The following is an 11,419-nucleotide window of genomic DNA, read 5'->3' on the forward strand; positions in this document are numbered from 1 at the left end:
TCCTTTGGCATATGTCGCACCCAACCCCCGACATTTGGTGCCCACCGTGGGGCGAGGTGCACCGTCGTCCGGAGATCTGTTTTGGACGGGAACCCTCTTCCTCCCTGGCGAGCGCAGCCAGCCAGGCTCGCCAGACGGAGTCTGCATCGACACGCTGCGCGGTGCTGAGGCCGGCTGCGCCACGAGCGGCCTCGCCGAACTTATCGGTGAGGTGCGCCTCTCTGACGTACCTGCATCCGACGCAGGCACGGGTGGCCCCGAGAACCTTCTCGCCGGCCCACGTCGCCGGCGAGCCTGCCGTAGACTTGGAGTCCGTAGGCTCCTCCGACCCGATGCTGGTCGACTCCGATGCCGTGTCGCTTGACATCTTCCCCACCAACGTGGTGGTCTACGACGAGCCGCTTCCTTACGAGGAGAGCGGCGGAAGCACCGTCACGGAGGTGCTCGTCATCAGCCACGGCGAGCACTCCGGTGAAGAAGACCAGGACCCGCTAGCCGTGCCCCTGCAAGACCTGACCGCGCCCATTCCAGAGGACGCAGACGCCGAGACGCTGGAGGCGCGCCGCCTTCAGATCATCGAAGGCGCCAAGAAGCTGGCAAGCATGAGGCGCTTGTCAGAGGCATACCAGCGCGAGATGGATCGCGCCGTAGGCGGCTCGCCGGCTCCGACTGGGCCGAGCCGTCTAGGTGTGGTCCGACAATGCGGCGCAACCATCGCCGACTTACTCGGGGCGAAACGCCCCGTGTATGCCACCCCAGCGGAGAATATCCGCACCGCCCAAGCGGCGACTGACGAGCTGAAGAACTTTGAGGGCGAAGAGCGCCGTGTGATGATGGAGCGAGTCCAGCAGCTCCTTGACGCGGTTGCTGTGCAAAACGTGGCCGGCGGCCGCGCAGATGCGCTGCAGCAGCCGAACGACGACTTACCTCCCCGCCGAGATCAAGGCGCGACCTCCCGGACACCGACTGGCGGAGTCCACGGAAGGAAAGAGAAGGAGCCGGCTGCCAGTCACAGTCGGACTCATATCACCATCGAGCGCGACCAAGATGGCCGCCCAAGAGCAGTAGAGCGGCGGGACGATTATCTGCCTCCCCCGCCCAGAAGAGAACGGCGAGTTTCCCCGCTGCCTGTTGAGCATCCGAGTCTCGGAGGTCGCCTTGGCCACCAAGAGGGAGTCGGAGAGAATGACGCCCGCCATCGGATCGACCGACTCCGCCGATCCCTGGCGCTGGAAGAAGAAGATGAGCTGGGTCCGCCTTGCTTCGGGCCCCGCATTAGAGACGAGCCCTTCCCCAAAGGGTTCACGCTCCCCCGAGACACACCCAAGTACACCGGCTCCGTGAAGCCGGAAGACTGGCTGATAGACTACTCCACAGCCGTCAGCATAGCAAACGGCAACAAGCGAGTTGCCGTGAAGTATGTTCCTCTCATGCTCCAGGGCACGGCCCGGACATGGCTGAACAGCCTGAAGCCCCGCAGCATCAATAGCTGGGTCGACTTCACCGAAGCCTTCATCCGCAACTTCACCAGCACGTACAAGCGACCTCCCAAGCCGTGCCAGCTCTCCTTGTGCGTGCAAGGCCCTGAAGAATCAACACGCGACTACCTCACACGCTGGGGCGAGCTTCGAAACTCCTGCGTGGGCGTGCACGAGGTGCAGGCTATCGAGTAATTCACCGCCGGGTGCCGAGAGGGCACCCTCCTCAAGCACAAACTCCTCTGCGACGAGCCAGAGACCCTCGACAAACTGCTGGTCATAGCAGATAAATACGCCACGGCCGACTCTTCTATGAAGACGGAGATTCAAGTCAACGCGGCTGGCAAAGTGACTCCCCAGGCTCTCAGAACTCCGGCTGGAGACACCAGTCGGTGACAGCAACAAAACGACAACAAACGCAAGGCCCCACAGCCGACTTCCAATAGTCGGCAGGTCGCAGCAGTAGAAGATCAGCAGCCGGAGGGGCAGCCTCCGGCCAAGTGGCAGAAAGGCGGCAAGTCCAATTGGTTGCCGGCTTTCTCCTATGAGCAGACTTTGGATGGTCCATGCAAGTTCCACAGCGGCGCGAAGCCGTCTAACCACACCACCAGAAAGTGTCACTGGCTCACCAGGATCGCCAAGGGAGACGGCCTCACTCCTCCGCCGCCTGCTGGGCCGCCGCCTCCGCCGCTGCCCCAGCAGCCGGCGGCTCGGCCAGTCGGTGCAGTACAAGACGAGTTTCCAGAAGAGCATGGAGCCTACGTAGTGTTCACCAGTGTGGCAGATGACCGGCGCAGCAGGCGCCGACAGCAGCAAGAAGTAAACGCAGTAGCAACAGATGCCCCAGAATTCATGCATTGGTCCGAGAGGTCTATCAGTTGGAGTCGGGTGGATCACCCAGAGGTGATGCCGAGTCCGGGCTCCTATGCCCTGGTCTTAGGTGCGACCTTGTCTACTGATAGGCGGGCCGCCCGTTTTTCGCGGGTCCTGATAGATGGAGGCAGTAGCATAAACATCCTGTACAAAGACACCATGGAAAAGCTAGGAATCAAGCGAAGGCAGCTGCAGAGCAGCCGCACCGTGTTCCATGGAATTGTACCCGGCCTCTCCTGTTCACCGATCGGCAAGATCCTGATAGACGTCCTCTTCGGAGACAAAGATCACTTCCGCCGAGAGCCGGTCTGGTTCGAGGTGGTGGACTTGGAGAGCCCATACCACGCTCTGCTTGGCCGACCTGCCTTGGCCAAGTTCATGGCGGTTCCCCACTACGCTTACCTCAAGATGAAGATGCCGAGTTCCAAGGGAATCCTGACCAATGCCGGCGACTACAAGAAGTCGTCCGCCTGCGCGGCCGAGAGCAGTCGGCTGGCCGAGTCCTTGGTGATCGTAGCCAAGAAGCGGCTCCTTGACCGAGTCGTGGCGATGGCCGGAAAGCAGCCAGAGATGTCGCCCGACCCCAAGGAGTCGGAGGTAGAAGGATCATTCAAGCCGGCCAAAGAGACCAAGAAGATACCCTTGGACCCGGAGCACCCAGAGAGATACGCTGTCATGGGCACAGGCCTTGACAGCAAATAGGAAGGCGAGCTCGTCGATTTCCTCCGTGAGAATCGGGACATCTTTGCATGGTCCCCCAAGGACATGCTGGGTGTACCGACGGAATTTGCCGAGCACAAGCTACACGTCAGGCCAGATATGAAGCCCGTCAGGCAGCCCTTGCGCCGCCTGTCGGAAGAGAAGAGAAGAGTTGTTGGAGAAGAGATAGCCCAGCTCTTGGCAGCCGGTTTCATCATGGAAGTGTTTTTTCCAGAGTGGCTGGCAAACCCGGTTTTGGTGCTGAAGAAGAACAAGTAGTGGTGGATGTGCATCGACTACACAAGCCTCAATAAAGCCTGCCCAAAGGACCCGTTTGCTCTGCCAAGGATTGATCAGGTGATAGACTCCACAGCCGGATGCGAGCTGCTGAGTTTCCTAGACGCATATTCAGGATACCACCAGATCAAGCTGAATCCAGCGGACAGACTAAAGACCGCATTCATCACGCCATTTGGAGCCTTCTGCTACCTGACAATGACGTTCAGCTTGAGGAATGCCGGCGCCACCTTTCAGCGTTGCATGCAGAAGTGCCTCCTCAAGAAACTTGGCAGGAACGCCCACGTCTACGTGGATGAAGTGGTGATGAAGACGGAAAAGCGTGAGACGCTGCTGGAAGACCTCAAAGAGACCTTTGAAAATCTGCGCCGATTCCGGATCAAGCTCAACCCCGAGAAGTGCGTTTTCGGTGTACCAGCCGGCCAGCTCCTTGGCTTCCTGGTCTCTGAACGCGGCATAGAGTGCAACCCCGTAAAGATCAAGGCCATCGAGAGAATGGAGGTACCCAGCCGACTGTTGGATGTGCAGAAGTTCACCGGATGCCTGGCGTCCATCAGCCGATTTATCAGTCGGCTGGGCGAGAAAGCTCTGCCCTTGTATCAATTGATGAAGAAAACCACCTTTTTTGAGTGAACCACAAGGCGGATGAGGCATTTCTCCAGCTGAAGAAGATGTTGACTACTCCCCCCGTGTTGGCGGCTCCGACTCCCAAAGAGCCCATGCTCTTGTACATCCCCGCCACCAGCCGAGTAGTTAGCACAGTCATTGTAGTCGAGCGCAAGGAGGAAGGCAAGGCGCTCCCTGTCCAGAGACCGGTATATTACCTGAGCGAGGTACTGTCGACCTCCAAGCAGAACTACCCTCACTACCAGAAGATGTGCTACGGCGTGCATCTTGCCGCCAAGAAGCTGAAGCCCTACTTTCAAGAGGATCCAATCACTATGGTTTGCACCGCTCCACTCCCCGAGATCATCGGAAGCCGAGACGCCTCCGGCCGAGTGGCCAAATGGGCTATAGATCTAGCCCCTTACACCATCTACTACCAGCCCCGCACCGCCATCAAGTCGCAAGCGCTGGCCGACTTCCTTGTCGACTGGGCCGAGACCCAGTACCTGCCGTCAGCGCCTGACTCCACTCATTGGCGGATGCATTTCGACGGCTCCAAGATGCGCACCGGCCTTGGAGCCGGCGTCGTCCTCACCTCCCCTAAGGGCGACAAGCTCAAGTATGCGCTGCAGATCCACTTCGCCGCCTCCAACAACGTCGCCGAATATGAGGCGCTCATTCATGGGCTCAGGCTTGCGAAAGAACTCGGCATTCGCCGGATCCTGTGTTATGGCGATTCCGACTTGGTGGTTCAGCAGTCATCTGGCGACTGGGACGCCAAAGACGCAAACATGGCACGCTACCGCTTCCTGGTGCAGCAACTCAGCGGATACTTCGAGGGGTGCGAATTCCTTCACGTGCCAAGAAATGATAATGAGCAAGCAGATGCCTTGGCGCGAGTCGGCTCCACTCGCCAAGCGATACCTTCCGGCGTCGCCCTTCAGCGCCTCCTCAAGCCGTCTATCAAGTCTTCACCAGAGTCTGACTCCATCTTCATGCTGGCTCCGCCAGAAATAGTCGGATCCGACTCCAAAGCCCCAACAGGCGACCTCAAGAAAACCACAGTTGAAACCGACCCAGGGACTTCAGAGCCCGGCCCAGGGACTTCAAAGCCTGGCCCCGGGACTGTGCCAGTGCCCGGGGGCTGCCCCAGTCGGCCCAGAGACTCCGTCAATTCAGCAAACGGCCGCAGACTCCAACCCGCCGCCTCCCAGCCTAGCCACCCTTGTCCAAGTCGTTGTGGTAGCAGTTGAAGAGATAGCAGCACCTTCATGGGCGCAGCCCATCCTCAAGTTTCTTGTGAACAAAGAATTGCCAACAGATGAGATCCTGGCTCGGCAAGTGCAGCGCCGAGCGGCATCATACACCATAGTCAAAAGAGAGTTAGTTAGGCGCAGTGTCACTGGTGTCTACCAGCGCTGCGTAGAATCAGAACAAGGCCAAGCGATTCTCAGAGACATCCATCAGGGCGAGTGCGGCCACCATGCGGCTTCAAGGGCACTTGTGGCCAAAGCCTTTCGGCACGGCTTCTTTTGGCCGACTGCCCTGGAAGAAGCTAAAGAGCTAGTCCAAAAATGCAAGGGGTGCCAGATGTTCCGCTCCAAGCCACTTCAGCCGGCTTCCGCACTGAAGACAATCCCCATTGCCTGGCCCTTCGCAGTTTGGGGCCTGGACATGGTAGGACCATTCAAGACGGCCCGAGGCGGCCTAACTCATTTGCTTGTCGCGGTGGACAAGTTCACCAAGTGGGTGGAAGCAAAGCCCATCAAGAAGTTGAATGGGCCGACTGCAGTAACCTTCATTGCTGACATCACGGTGCGGTACGGCATACCGCACAGCATCATCACCGACAACGGCACAAACTTTGCCAAGGGCGCCTTGGCTCGTTTCTGCGCGATGCAGGGCATTCGACTGGACTTAGCGTCCGTTGCACATCCGCAGTCAAACGGCCAGGTGGAACGAGCCAATGGCCTCATCCTGTCCGGCATCAAGCCTCGACTGGTCGAACCACTCAAGCGTTCGGCCGGCTGTTGGGTCGAGGAGCTGCCAGCCGTCCTCTGGAGTCTGCGCACGACTCCAAACAAGTCAACCGGCTTCACGCCTTTCTTCCTCGTCTACGGTGCCGAAGCTGTCATCCCGACGGATATAGAGTTTGACTCTCCGCGAGTCTCCATGTACACCAAAGAGGAAGCCGAAGAAGCACGCCAAGACGGCGTCGATCTTCTGGAAGAGGGCCGACTGTTGGCACTCAGCCGGTCCAGCATCTACCAGCAGAGTCTGCGCCGATACTACAACCGCAAGGTCAAGCCGAGATCGTTCCAAGAGGGCGACCTTGTGCTCCGGCTGATTCAGAGAACAGCCGGCCAGCACAAGTTGTCGGCGCCTTGGGAGGGTCCCTTCATCATCAGCAAGGTGCTAGGGAACGACGCCCACTATCTGATTGACGCTCAGAAGCCTCGAGCGCGCAAGAGGGACGACTCCGACAAAGAAACAGAGCGCCCGTGGAACGCGAATCTTCTTCGAAGATTTTACAGTTGATGCAGTATGTATCGCACTACCCTCTTTGTATTAAAGTACTAAGACCTTAGGCCCCCCGGGACGAGCTCGGGGACTACCTTTTTGTTATCTGCATGATATGAATTACGCTTCCGAACATGCTATTGTTTTTTATCATACCGTCTGGCACCGGGTTCGACTAAGTCGAGCCGGGTACTTGCCGTCTTGCGCTATGAAAAGCTTCCTGCAGTCGGACAAGTAATGTGTTGCACTCAAGCCGTCTCCTATCGAAAGCTGCAGCTCACAGAGCGACTGCCGGTAGGCAAAGAACAAGCTAGAACGAGCGCACGCATGAAAAAATGGCTAAGGACCTAAAAGCTTAGGCATAGCTCAAGCCGGCTACTAGCCTCCCTTCGCAGAGCCGACTCATGAGTAGTCGGCTCGCCGTCTTAAGCTTTTATCAAAGACAGCCGACTCTTGAATAGTCGGTCTGTCGCCTTCTGGCCGACTTGCTAAAGAAACTCTAAATGGCTAAGTACTTGCCTTCCTGAAGTAGCCAAGCACTTGACCTGGCGACAGTCCGCAGAGCGGCTGCCCAGCCGGCAAGGCGGCAACTAAAGGAAGGCGGCAAAGGAAAAAGTCTAAGGAGCAATAAGCAAGGAAAGGCGAAAATTAGATAAATATTTACATAGGCCCTCGGCCGAATCTCCGAATAAGAATTCAGGATACACCCCGCGGGTGGAATTGTTCGAACCTAACAAGTCTTTCAAAAAGATTACTGAAGACAGATAAACAGAAGCAGTCTAGGAGGCGGCCTCCGGGGCCGGAGGATCGGAGGTGACGGCGGTGTCGGATGCCGGGGCAGTCGGCTGGGCGGTCTCAGCCTGGTCGCCTCCGGCGGCAGTCGCCTTGTCCCCGCGCGGCTCGTTGCTGGAGGCGCGGTCGGGCTGAGGCTGGCCGCCTGCTTCATCTTCTGGCGCCTCCTCCTCGCCTCCGTCCTCCGACTCGTCCTCCTCCTCGGCGCTGGAGTCGATCACCTCCGCCGAGTCTTCCTCGTACTCCGGGTTCATCTTGAACCAGTCCGGCGGTGCATCCTCGCCGCCTTCAGTCTGCTCAGGCACGAAGACGCTGGTGTCCATGTACTCGGCGATGGCCGCCGCGCGCTCGACAAGGGCACCTTCTATGGCCTCCAGCTTGGCCTGGGCTTCTGACCGAAACGCGGCCAGGCGGTCCAGGTCCAGCCCCGGATACCACGCCTTGACGAACTCCAAGGCCCGGCGTGCTCCGACCTGGGCCGAGGAGCCCTTCCAAGCCTCAAGGCGGCCGGCGGCGACTTCCAGCCAGTCGGCGGTCCGACTGGCGGTGCGCAGAGCCGGCACGTCCGACCACAGGGCGGCAACCACCTGGGCACCGGCACGCTGAAGACGGCGCAGCAGCCGGTGAGCCGGACGAAGACGAGCCCCGATGCTCAGGAGCTGCTCGTCGATGGTTTGGGGGGCGTTGGCGGCAATCACCTCACCCTTCGCCCTTCGCGCCTCCCGAGCCGCCTCGATGGCCAGAGGGACGGCCTGTGAATGACCAGGAAAGAAGTCTGCCAAGACAAAAAAGAAGATAGTTGGAAAATCAGAAATCGCCTTACATGAAGTCGGAAGACCAAAGAAGCGAAAGAGACTTACCATCGACGATGTCCTCGAGTTCGTGGTAGCCGAAGGTCAACATCGCCTCCCTGTCAGTCCAGGCGGAGCGCTCGACCTCGAACTCGGCCATGAGGGCGGCCTCCCGCGTCTTGGCCTCGTCCTGCGCCTTCTAGAGCAGCTCCTTCTGCTCGGCTAGCTGTGTCGCCAGCAGATCGCCCTCTTTGGCGAGCCGGCCGCACTCCTCCTCCTTGGCACCACGAGCAGTGTTGGCCTCGCCCAGCTGCTCCTGAAGGGCGGCGTTGGCACCTGAAGAGCGAAGAAGAGGACAAGAAAAGTCATCAGTAAATTAGATCACCGGGGAGATCCGGCCCGACTGCTCAGCAGTCGGCCTGAATCTCGGGGACTACAGCCCGCGGGCACGCCAGCGCGCCCCCGCGAAGAAGAAAGAAATTAGATCGCCGGGGAGATCCGGTCCGACTACTCAGCAGTCGGCCCGAATCTCGGGGACTACAGCCCGCGGGCGCGCCAGCGCGCCCCCGCGAAGAAGAAAGAAATTAGATCGCCGAGGAGATCCGGCCCGACTGCTCAGTAGTCGGCCCGAATCTCGGGGACTACAGCCCGCGGGCGCGCCAGTGCGCCCCCGCGAAGAAGAAATAAATTAGATCGCCAAGGAGATCCGGCCCGACTGCTCAGCAGTCGGCCCGAATCTCGGGGACTACAGCCTGCGGGTGCGCCAGCACGCCCCCGCGAAGAAGGAAGAAAAGAGCTCACCCCGGCTTTCCGTCAAGTCAGCGGTCCGCTTGTTCAGCTCCTCGACATTGCGGTTGAAGGCAGTGGCGCGGAGGTTATGATATTCCTACAAAGAGCCGGCAAAGGCAAAAGTTAGTACTCGGAGCTCGCCAGAGGGAGTTCCGAACCGCCTGCTCAGCAGCTGGCCCGGAACTCGGGGACTACACCCAGTGGGTGCGCTGGCGCGCCCCCATAGAGAAAGACAGGAATTAAAAAAGAGAAAGGAAACATACCCGGACGGATGTCCGCACGGCCAGATGCGCTCTGGTGCAGAATTGGAGGGCGTCGCTCTCCGCGCGCAGTTTTGCCTGGACGTCCAGGAGGGCCTGGTTCAGCGGGCCGGTGCCGCCTCCGCGCAACCAGCCGGTGGGCGCGGCACTGGAGGCCTCGATGTCCAGACTCGCCGAGCTGGCTGCGCTAGTCTCCCGAGCTCGCGGCGCCGAGCTCGTCCTCTCAAGCCGGCGGCGTGCCGGCACGGCGACTTGAAGAAGCAGCCGCGCCTCGGCATCATCCATGGTCGGTGGATCCTGCGGGCCCACCGGCTGCTTGCCGTGCGGCCTCCCAGACGGTGGTGGAGGCAGCGCGAGGGTGTCCGAGCCTGAAGCCTCGCCGCCCTCCTCCACGAGGGGGTTCTCGGTGCCGACCTCTCCGGTTTGCCCCGTGAACTCTGGAGCCGGCGGCGCTGATGATAACGGAGGGACGAGCATCGCCGAGCGGCGACGCGCGGCCTCCTCAGCACGCCGCTTCGCCGCGGCGGCGTTTTCGGCCTCCTCCAGCTTCTTCTGAGTGTTGGCGGCCGCCTTCTCGGCCTGCGCCTTCTCCAGGCGGTTGGCCTCCTCCTCGTCGCGCTTCTCCCGCGCGTTCCGTTCCGTCGCCTCCCGAAGGTCGGCGGCGGGATCGACCCGCCGGGTGTTGGTGGACGTCTCTACCGACCCCATGACAGAGGGGACAGCGGCTCTCTCAAGGGAGAGGGGAGCTCTGGAGAAGAACGAAGGGAAAATCAAAGAAGACACGGGTAAGATCCAACAAAGAAAATGAAAGAGTGAAAAAGACTTACGCGGAAACTAACGGCGGCCTCCTCACTTCCCTCCGGAAACGGTTGGCCTTCGCGGCCACCTCCTCCCACTTGGTCGCGGCGGCCGCCCCCTTGAACTTCTTCTGCTTGCCGCTGGGCACGCTCGGCCCGGCGTGACGCCTCTTTGCGCCGACTTGGCCGGAGGGGCCGGCCCTTGGCTGGCGGCGTGGGACGACTTCCACGTCGGCGTCGTCATCGGGCCAGTCAGCGAAGGTGGCCGATGGCCTGAGGCCGCCGTCCGCCCCTTCTCCGCCGCCTTTGGCGTCGGCCTCCAGCGCGGCCGCCCCCAAGTCGGGGTCGTCGACGTTGCTGTCCTCGCGATCTGGGACGTAGTCACGGGGCTCTCTCATGGCACCGGCTGCGGGCTCCATGAGGGGGTTCTGCCCAAAAGAAACCAACGATGATTAGAAGCCGGAGTCGGCCGCAAAGAAGATCAAGCTACAGAAAGATACGACTTACCACTGGAGGGGGGTTGTCGCGCAAGTACGGCTCCTTGCCAAACTGCCAGTCCTCCGTGAACTCGCAGTGCGCGATGTGGTTCACCAAGTTCGCCACCTCCCTGCGGGGCATCTCCTTGGTGCACAGTCGGCTCGGGTCATGGCGGCCGCTCATCTGACAGATGAGGTGAGGCCGACCCTGGAGTGGGAGGACTCGGTGCGCCACGAAGGCGGCCAGAAGGTCGAATCCGACGAGGCCCTCCGACTGCAGCAGAACCCGGAGTCGCGCCATGGCGGCGGCTCCGGAGGGAGTCAGCGACTTGGACCGGTGGGACCAACTGGCAAGCCTGCCAGTCAGGGGCTCAGGGTTGAAGGGCGGCAAGTTGACCCAGTCGCCGTCGGTGGAGAGGTTCTTCACGTAGAAGTAGGAGCGCTGCCACATCTTCACTGACTTCACCAGCGAGATGGGAGGGAAACGGTTGTCGGCCGTCGAGCGCCGCACCGCGATGTAGGTGCCGCACTGAGCCGGCGTGCCGGCGGCCTGCGTGCCGAGCTTCAAAGAGAAAAATTCTCCGCACAACTCGAGGGTGGGGAGAACGCCGAGGTAGCCTTCACACAGAGTGGCGAAGGCGGAGAGCAGCACCACCGCGTTTGGGGTGAGGTGGTGCGGCTGAAGATTATGGAACTCCAGGAACGAGCGGAAGAACCCACTCGCCGGCAGGCCCAGCCCGCGCATGAGGTGCGAGCGGAAAACGACCCGCTTGCCCTCCTCCGGCGCGGGCCGGATCTCTCCCGCCGGCGCGGGACGGGCGTGCACCAGGTCCGCGCTGGGGAGACGGCGGGTCCGGCGGAGAAACTCGATATGCTCCGCCTCCACGTCCGAGCCGTCCCACATGCCGGAGCGCGGGGCGGGGGGCGCGGCGGGGGAAGAACTCCTCGTCGACGAGAGAAGGTGCTTTTGCTCGTGGCGGAGGAAGAAGAGAAGGCAGGAGAGCGGGGGAGAGGGGTGCGTGCAGTGCCGCCCCGCTCCTC

The 11,419-nt window shown here is 60.8% G+C and overlaps 1 pseudogene; it reads right to left on the reverse strand.

Annotated features, from left to right (window-relative positions):
- Positions 1–8,216, reverse strand: part of LOC119339181 — a 78,314-nt pseudogene extending 70,098 nt beyond the window's left edge.
- Between the last annotated feature and the right edge of the window lie 3,203 nt (positions 8,217–11,419).

This window comes from Triticum dicoccoides, chromosome 7B (assembly GCF_002162155.2).
Source record: "Triticum dicoccoides isolate Atlit2015 ecotype Zavitan chromosome 7B, WEW_v2.0, whole genome shotgun sequence".
Taxonomy (NCBI): domain Eukaryota; kingdom Viridiplantae; phylum Streptophyta; class Magnoliopsida; order Poales; family Poaceae; genus Triticum; species Triticum dicoccoides.